The sequence below is a fragment of the Peromyscus maniculatus genome, chromosome 16, assembly GCF_049852395.1.
Source record: "Peromyscus maniculatus bairdii isolate BWxNUB_F1_BW_parent chromosome 16, HU_Pman_BW_mat_3.1, whole genome shotgun sequence".
NCBI lineage: Eukaryota > Metazoa > Chordata > Mammalia > Rodentia > Cricetidae > Peromyscus > Peromyscus maniculatus.
This window is the reverse complement of record NC_134867.1, coordinates 46,879,971-46,889,817: the sequence shown is the minus strand read 5'-3', so window position 1 is coordinate 46,889,817 and position 9,847 is coordinate 46,879,971. Positions and strand designations below refer to the sequence as shown.

General features: G+C 41.0%; 1 long non-coding RNA gene across 1 annotated transcript; it reads left to right on the top strand.

Annotated features, from left to right (window-relative positions):
* Positions 1 to 632: 632 nt before the first annotated feature.
* On the top strand, positions 633 to 9,148 carry LOC143268978 (uncharacterized). The gene is made up of 3 exons (XR_013045233.1): positions 633 to 794; positions 7,889 to 7,921; positions 8,947 to 9,148. It is a non-coding gene; the product is annotated as an uncharacterized LOC143268978 (long non-coding RNA).
* Positions 9,149 to 9,847: the final 699 nt, after the last annotated feature.

The window sequence follows — 9,847 nt, the reverse complement described above, 5'->3', positions numbered from 1 at the left end:
TAACAACTTTTACAAACAAATGTTTTTCTGCAGTTAAGAATCCCAAAGATAACACAATCCAGATTTTCTGTGTAATATCCATCTTTATGTGGCTTAATTTTTATACTACCTTTATTGTCTCTTTAAAGACTTTATTTTTAAAAACATCTGTTTATATAACTGTATATATTCCCTTTTCTCTCTTTTTTCAAGCCTACGTACATTTTTACATACATTGTAAACCATTTAAAGTCTTGTTTCATCTGAATCTGACTTATTGTGTAACTATTGCTTTAAACTGCAGTGGTTACTACTAAAGCAGAAGTCTTGGCTGTTAGCTCCACCTAACTTATTTTTTCAAAATGTTGGAGACAATATACCGCTAGTGCTGGTAGCCATAGTGGGTCTATGCTTCTATCTAAGCAGCGTGTAGCCCAGAAACTTTTTTTTTTTTAACTAGCAAAGGCTAAATCCACCACACAGCAGCAGCATAATGTGCGGATGGCTTAAAGATGCCTCCTTCCGGCCATTCTGCAGGTCAAGCTCGAATGCCAGGAACCCGCCATAGCAGCTCAAACCCACAGGCTGCTGTTAACAGAGATAAACAGGAAGCTGTTTTTAGCTCCGTTTCACAATCTTGTTTCTCAGGTTTTAGGTGGAAACTCTTGCCAACCTGTTGGGGGCCATTTGTCGCGGGAGTTTTCTCCAGTCCTGCCCAGGCCTACACACTGTGTCAAGCATAAGCATGTAGAGTGAAAAAGAAGGACTCTACCCAGGAGGCTGCTTCCCCAGAGCAGACACCAGCAGCTGCATAGGTAAGGAAACCAGCCCCACAGTCGAAGTCCCCTAAGGAGGAACAGACAGCCTTCTGTCAATACAGGTTACTTTGCCAGTTCTGAATATTACATAAACTGACCAGTGTGCCTCACTCTACATAAATTAGCTTGAAAATTATCCAGGGTGTGGGTGAGTCAATGGTTTAGTCTGTTTTGTTAATGAGCATACTCCATCATAAGGATGTACTACACTTTGTTTTTCCCACACCCCTCCACTATTAATGAAAATTAGGTTGTTTCCCATGTGGGATCATAGGTGTGATAATATGTGCCCTGCTCCCCACCAAAAGAGATGACCCAGTTGTAAGTCCCAGTAAGTGCAAATAAAATACCTTCTAGAGAGAAGGCATTGCTGGACACAGAAGTCAGTACTGTAAAAGAGAGTGCCTGAGAAGTGTAGGTCTTACATACAGTGACTGGGGTAGGTGTATGAGAAAGCAGAGTTTTCAAAACACAGAGAGACACAGGAAATAAAAGCAGAAAAGAGGTGGAGCCGTGCTGTGATCTGGTGGCCAGGAGCTGTCAGAGGCTGGAAAAGGCAGCAAGATTTTCTTTTCGTGGTCGTTTAAATAAGAAAGATCCCTCCCCTCCATAGACTCAAATCTTTGAATGCTCAGTCATCAGAGAGTGGCACTACTTGACAGGAATTAGAAGGTGTGGCCTTGTTGGAGGAAGTGTGTCACTGGGGAATGGGCTATGAGGCTACAAAAGCCCAAGCTGGGCCCAGTGTCTCTCTTTTCCCGCTGCCTGTGGATGTGGATGGAGAACTCTCAGCTACCTCTCCAGCACCATGTCTGCATGTGTGCTGCCATGTCCCACCATGATGACAATGGACTGAATGTCTGAAACCGTAAGCCAGCCCCAATTTAATGCTTTCCTTGATAAGAACTGCAGTGCTCACAGTGTGTCTCTTCACAACAATAGAATACTAAGACATTCCTATAACCCCCGAAAGAGGTGTGGTCCTGCTGACCTGCTGACTACTGGCTATCAACTTTGGCCCAGTATCTCAACACACACCATCCTGATCACCACAATCCTGAATGCAGAAACGTTGTAAAGCAAAAATTCTAAAGTCTAAAATCCCTAAAGTATAAATTCCACAGAATCATAATTCTGAAAATATAGTCTTTGAAGAAAAGAATAGTAAAATTCTTTAACAGGTACTTCACTAAATTACTACTTAGTTTAGTTCAGTGATAGTTTTGCATATATTTCTTTGAGTATATGTTAGTTCACTGAGTATTTTATATGTGTTAGGTTAGTTAATGGTATTAGCTTTTAAATTGCTTCAAAATTGTTTCCAATTGCTTGTTGCATTTTTTATAGAAATATAGTTTATTTTGAATAGTGATCTTGTGCATCACATTTTGTGAATTAAAACAGTTCTCATTTGGTTAGACAGTAAAACTTAGGGGGTAGAACACTTGCCTAGCCTTTGAGAGAAGGCTGTGGTTTTTAACTCCAGAACAGCAAAAAGTAAGTAAGCAAATAATATTGAAAATAAACAGTTCTCACCTCAAAGCTTATGTGAAAGCAACTGCTTCCAACCTCATTCAGGTTATTGACAGAATTATTTAAGACGTCACCCTTTTCTCCAGGAAGTTGTCTTCAGTTACTGCCATGTGGACCTCTTCAGCATGGCCACCTTCTTCATGGTGTTCCTCGTGGGTCACGGGAGACCTTTGAGCCAGGCTTCAGGCCAAGCAGGGTTTTGAGTATCTTGCGATGTAAATCTGGAAATGATGCCATGTAATTGCTGCCCTGGTCCTCAAATCAGAAAGAAATGTAAATGCTGCCACATTCAAGGAAAAGCATTACTTCTGTGGTTCCACAGCTCTTTGAAATCCCTGCATATTATTTTAATTGAGTCTTCCAAGGGAAACTATATGATTCAGTGCTCAATTCAAAGCAGGTGTCAGGATGAAAATGATTTTGGTGGGTAAAATTTGAACCTGTAATTGCGAATGCATTCATCTTGGCTTGTTTCACAAGTCTCTTTAAATGTGTCTTGTGATGATACTGTTTATTTCAGGATGTAAAAGAGAAAAAGCTGGGGGGGGGGCGAGAAATTGTGACCAGATAAAGAATTCCAATTTCCAAAGAGATTTCATTAACTGGGGACAAAAGACAAGAGCGAGGGGGCAGGGAGAGAATGAATGAATAAATTCAGGTGGATCCCAGGTACCCTAGTTCATTCAGAGTGGCCAACTCTCCTCTGGGAGAAATATATGGCAGCTTTGGGTGGTTTTGATGTGAAATCTTCCTTTATTGGCTTTTGATACAAAAATCTGAAAAGTTTGTGCCAAGTTTTCTGCATATATAATACATTTACAAATAAGTAGGAAACTATTTTTTTAAATCTTATCAACCAGACTAATTGGCTGTTAGTGAGCACACAGACAAGAAAATCTCTGATAGTCGACATAAAAAAGTACACATAATTGAATAATAAGAAGGGGATCCTAAGATTTAAACTAAATGTAGGTTTTCTCTACTTGAAGAAAATGCATATGTGACCCTCCCGTTTCATTAATATAGAGAAAAGACAACTGTGTGTCCAGGTGTATGTGTGTGTGTGTACTTCTGCAGGCTAGAGGAAGACATCTGTTGTCCTTGCTCTATCACTTTCTGTATTATCCCCTTGAGACAAGGTCTCTCAGTGAATCTAGTGTTAGCTTGGCAGTCAGGAGGCCTAATGATGTTCCTGTGTCCTTTTACAGGTCCTGGGGTTACAGGAACACATTACCATGCTCAGCTTTTCATTTGGATGCCTGAGATTTGAAATCAGGTCCTCATATTTGTGCAAGTGCCACCTCTCTGTTCCAAAAAGAGTTTTGTTAGTGAAGTGTGGAGGCCCACAAAAGTTTCCTAGTGAGATATGAGCTTGCTTTACCCAGCAGAGCTGCAGTAGAGGATTATTTGACCATGTGCATAGTTTCTAGGTAATTGGAAGGGTCTACATTTGGCTGAGCTAGGGGGAGTTCTTTTCCTCCACCCCTTGACATTCCTATAAGTAGCCCTTTAGAAGAGACAGGAGGGACCAGTGGATAATGATCCAGGCTCTCCCGAGGCTATCCTGTGTATCTGTTTCTCTCCCCTCTATCTTTCTATCTAATATCTCTTATCCCTCTCTCCCCAAGAGTACCCTGTCTTAAAATGTGGGAGCCGGTCTCCCAGCTGGGCTCCCACAGTGAAGACTTCTAGGATCACATGCAACACTTGTGTTCAGGGTGTTGGCAGCATAGAAGGATCCTGGAGCTCTCTTCCAGTGTTACAGAGATCTGTACAGTCTAAAACTATGGACATGACCGAGGCAATGACCTTTTCGTGCAATACTTCACATAAGGAACATTATAAAGCTCCCCTATACAAGGCACAGTTCCAAGCCATCCATGTCCTGTGATGTGTCTTTGTTGTTCATCATTTTTTTTTTTTACACTGGGACCCACACTCTGTAACGGGAACCGTCTTCACCGAGTGTTTATCATACTACTTCTTCATATTAGTTTTCTCATGATTGAGACAAAATTCCCAATAGAAGCAACTTAAGGTAGACGAGATTTACTTTGCCTCACTGTTTCAGAGATTTCAGTCCATGGTGGCAGGGAAGGTGTGGTGGTAAGGGTGCTATGCAACAGCTGTCCATACCCCAGAAACAGAAAGCAGTGAGCCCAGTAAAAACCCGGGTGAGCATAACCTTCAAAAGCTCTCCCCTAGCCAGGCTTTCATCCCAGCACTCAGGAGGCCAAGGCAAGTGGATTTCTGTGAGTTCAAGGCCAGCCTGGCCTACATAGCATGTTGCAAGCCAGCCAGGGCTATACAGTGAGACCCCCACCTCAATCAATCAATCAATCATGAATATAAGATAAGATAAAAATTAAAAATGAGGATAAAAGGATTTGTATTAAAAAATGGAAAAGTTCCCCACTAGTGACCTGTTTCCACTCATCTCCCAAAGGCACCACAGACTTCACAATAGCACTACAAGCTGGGGTTGGAACATTTAAAAAAAAAATGATATTAGGATCCCCCAGGGGATATCCTAATTCAAACTAACACTGTTTATTATGGGCAAAAGCCGGGCAGCTTCATGATATGATTATCATCTTCCCCTCGAATTTCTCTTCATCCTAAACTTCCCCTGGCCATTTTGAGTTTACACATGCACTCAGCACACACCCCTCACTCTCTTTCACCCAATTGGGTACAGTCCTTTATTATAGTCCCTTTCTAAATTGATCCATGTTGAGTCTTTGCTTACTGCTACAGCAATCAATCTTAATAACTGCTATTGAGCTTATAATTATAGCAATCGTCTCTGCAACGAGCTTCACGTTGGTTCTTACCTACTTCTTTCTTAGTTAACTTGACAAGGACTCCTTGATTTCCTGTTACTATCAGAAATGTTTCCAAAACATTCCTGTCCACTGTAGAAACACACACACACACACACACACACACACACACACACACACACACACACGTCCTGTCTCTGCTTCCAATCCTTGCAGGAGAAAAGAGATGCAAAAGGCAAGGCACAAGACAATGGAATGTACCAAGTTGAACAGCATTTCCCCAGGATTAAGGATATTCAGGGTGGTAAGACTGCTGTAATTAATTAGTCATTTCCCCTTTCTCTCTCTCTCTCTCTCTCTCTCTCTCTCTCTCTCTCTCTCTCTCTATCTATCTATCTATCTATCTATCTTTCTATCTATCTATCTATCTATCTATCTATCTATCTATCTATCTATCTATCTCTTGAGACAGCATTTCTCTGTGTAGCCCTGGCTTTCCTGGAACTCACTCTGTAGACCAGGCTGGCCTCGAACTCACAGAGATCTGCCTGCCTCTGCCTCCCGAGTGCTGGGATTAAAGGCGTGCGCCACCACCTCCCAGCTTGTCATCCCCCTTTCAAAGTTCCCCTCTACCATCTCCACTCATCCCTGCTCTTCCATTCCTAAAGATGCCTTTCTCCCCATGCTCCACTCTTACTTGTGCAGATTTCTCAGCTGTGTGTTGTCTATTCAGCCATCACAGGAGCAGAGCCTGTCAAAGCAGAAACTCAGCAGAAACAGTCACACACTCTTGGTAAAAGTCTTGGGAGAGACCAGATGCACATGATGGTGTGTCTTCTCTGGGATACTACACAAGATAGAGACAAAGAGAGCAGACACAATTCTGGCCTTGGGTTAAGAGAATGTAAGCCCAGCTGAGTATTCTTCAGGAACAGTATATGGATCAGTACTTAAAAAAAAAAAACCTGCACTGGAAATGGATAAAACTAGAAAAAGAATCATCCTGAGTGAGGTTCCCCAGACCTGGAAGACAAATATGGCATGTATTCACTTATATGTGGATAATTAGCTGTTAAGTCAATGATAACCAAGCTAGGAGCTGTAGAACTATGGAGAGTAGGTATAGAGTAAGGGACTAGAGGGTATAGATGGATCTCCTTGGGAAAGGAAAATAGAGTAGATCATCATGGATGGATGGGAGAGGAGATGGAACAGGGGGATCAAGTTGGGAGGGGAGAGGGGGAATGGGGTAGGGAACATGAGGAGACACAGCTAAAATTAAGGGGCATTTGAGGAGTAGTATGGAAACCTAATAAAGTAGAAGCTTCCTTGTAGTGGGTAGCTGTTCCAGCTGTGTCCTGGAAGTACTACCCCCATTGAGAAAACAAAGCCCTCTAAATCAACGTGAGCAAAGCTCGTATGAATTCACAGAGACTGGGGCAACATGCACGGGGTCTGCAGTGGGTCTGCACCGGGTCCTCAGCATATATAGTATGGCTTCCAGTGTCGTGTTTCTATGGGGCTCCTGAGTGTGCACACAAGTGGGTCTCTGCTTCTTGTGCCTTCTCTTGGGCCCTTTTCCTTCTGTTGATTTGCTTTGTCCAACTCTGATGGGATGGTTTTTGTTTCATCTTATTATATTTTTTGTTATATTTTATTATTATCCCTTAGAAGCCTTTTCTTTACTAATGAGAGACAGAAAGGGAGTGGGTCTGAATAGAAGAGGAGGTGAGGAGGGATTGGGAGGAGTAGAGGGAGTGAAAACTGTAATCAGGACATATTATGTGAGAAAAGGTAACTTTTCAATAAAAGGAAAAAAATCCCGCACTGTTATTCTTTCCTTCTGTGTTCTATGACTGAGACTGAAAGAACAGAACCTGGATAACAATGGACCCACAGGATAATACCTAGTTAATAACCTTAAACATCCAATATGCTTCCATACCCTAGTACCTGGCAGTTGACTGTCATAATAAGAGTGCAACCATAAATGATTATAGTCCCTGCCCTGAATTGCTTCTCTTACCCTACATGCTAAAGAGGACACACCATATTACATCAGATGATGGCATTAAATCTTTATTGAGTTTTTATTTGTACTGTAACATCCATTTCTATTTTGGTATGGCAACACTTAAAAAACTTAATTGTTGTTTAGTTACTTGTCTCTTTGCTGTGTATGCTGGTTAGTTTTATGTCAACTTGACACAAGTTAGAGTAACTGGAGAGCAGGGAGTCTCAATGGAGAAAATGCTTCAATAAGATCAGGCTATAGGCCGATGGTAAGGCATTTTCTTAATTAGCAATTGATGTGAGAGGGCTCAGTCCATTGAGGGTGATGCCACCCCTGGGTTGATGGTCCTGGGTTCTATAAGAATGCAGACTGAGCAAACTACAGGAAGCAAGCCAATAAGCAGCGCCCCTCTATGACCTCTGCATCAGTTACTGCCTCCAGGTTCCTGCCCTGCCTTCTTTCAGTGATGGACTACAATATGAAAGTGTAAGCCAAATAAATCCTTTCCTTCCCAACTTGCTTTTTGTTCATGGTGTTTCATCACAGCAATAGATACCTTAACTAAGACACTGTAATAGGATATTCCAACAAAAGCAACTTAAGGGGAAAGTGTTTTATTTTATATTCTAGTTTGATGGTATAGTCATATCATAGTGGGGAGTCATGGCAGAAAGACTTAGCTACATTATATCCACAGTAGGGATACAGAGACCTGTGAATGCCGGTGTTCAGCTCATTTTCTTCTTTTTTATCCCATCCAGAACCCCAGCCCACAGGATTGTGCTTCAGTTAAGGTAGGTTCTTCCCACCCCAGTTAAACTAATCAAGATAATTTCTTACAGGCAAACCCAGAAGCTTGTGTCCTAAGTCATTCTAGATCCTTTCACATTGATAATTGCTATCAATCATCATCACAAATATGGACAATGCTGTTGGTGCAAGAGAAATAAGTAATAACTAAACAATATGTCAATATTTCTGCTCTGCTTATAACCCTTGCCTGAGGAAAGACAGGCCAACATTAATGGGGATAGAACTTCCAGAATCATGAATTAAATAAATCTTTGCACTTCAGAAGTTAATTTCCTCAGGTATTCCATTATAGTAATACAAAGCTGAATAAGTTATTCCTTCCATAAAAAGACTTGGGAGAATGAGTTCATTCTCTTCTATTTCAGGAGAACATGGCACTTATTCCTTCTTTGTACCCTTTCATCTGCTTCTCTGCATGAGGACACGTAGGCAGCACCACTTATGAGAAACAGCTCTTTGCCACACATCAAACCTATTGGCACCTCTAACTTGGGCTTCTCAGCTTCCAGAACTGTGAAAAATATGTTTATTGTTTATAGATTACCCAATCTTGACCACTTTGTTATAACAGCACAAATAGTCCAGGCCTGAAGGGGAAGTAAGTGAGAATTAACCTTGTGGACACTAAAAGAATAAAACTAATATAAAGACAAGCCAAGAGCAAAATAGTAGTATAGTCACAAAGTAGAAATTCTTACGTGCGTGGTGGAGCAGCTTGGGGGTCTGTAGGCACACCCTTCATGATTTGTTCATGCCATTGGTCCTGTTGGCAGGTACCTTTAAGCTCCCAACCACCCAACAATCATTTCTGATTATCATCCACCATTGTGTTCTCTACAGCACTGATGACTTGGGAATATAGTACAATACAATGCATCCTGAAAAGATACTATCTAGAATTGAATCCCATTTGCCATATTGTTTACTCACATAACCCTGAGAGAAAGAGAGAAATGCTTGAGGAGGCTTTGGACTTTAAGGAAGTTTTTTTTTTTTTTATTCCTAGGAAAAGGCTATGGAGAGATAACTTCATTTCTTCTGGTTGCTAACACATTGGAGAGTGAATGTGACAGCAAAGAATAGAGAGAAAACAGCCTGGACCATAACATCAACCTGAAGTTGTTTCTAACCCGGGCTTGCCATCATTCAAGAATAAAAGTCAAAACAAAAGTGAATGTCAAGATGTGATCAACAATACCTTAAAGAAACACAAAACTGTGTGTTAGTAATAAAGCTTAGCTCACTGGAAAAGAATAAGCTTAGCATGTCCCTATTAATACTCTCTCTCTCTCTCTCTCTCTCTCTCTCTCTCTCTCTCTCTCTCTCTCTCTCTCTCTCTCTCTCTCACACACACACACACACACACACACACACACACACATACACTCCTCATTTGTGTTTAAATCTCTTAGAGTTTGGGGTGTTGTTGTTTGTCTTTGCTCTTTTGGGGGGCCCACCACCCAGCTCCCAAATAAATTACACACAGAGACTTATTCTTACTTATAAAATCCCAGCCTTAGATTGACTTAAATAATTTTCTACAAAATTTCCCCCTTTTTGTCTAAAAGAAAAGTTTTAACTTTAACATAGTATTAACTACATACAACAGAAACAGTTATCGAGTAAGATTAATTTATTAATTATTCAGTCCATTTACATTTAGCAAATTCTGAGAAAGCACTTTACCATCTTTCCATCTAAGTGACTCTAAAGTTTTATACATAATTTATTTTCTATCATAACTAAGGAAAACTGAAACTACAACTATTTAGTCTTCAACTTCATCAAAACCCAGAAGGATGTAGCATTATCTAACAACAGAGACATTTGGCTGCCTAGACAGTCATCCAAAATTCCTTTGCAACATTGGGGCATCCACCTTCAGCCTACAGGCCTATGATATCTGG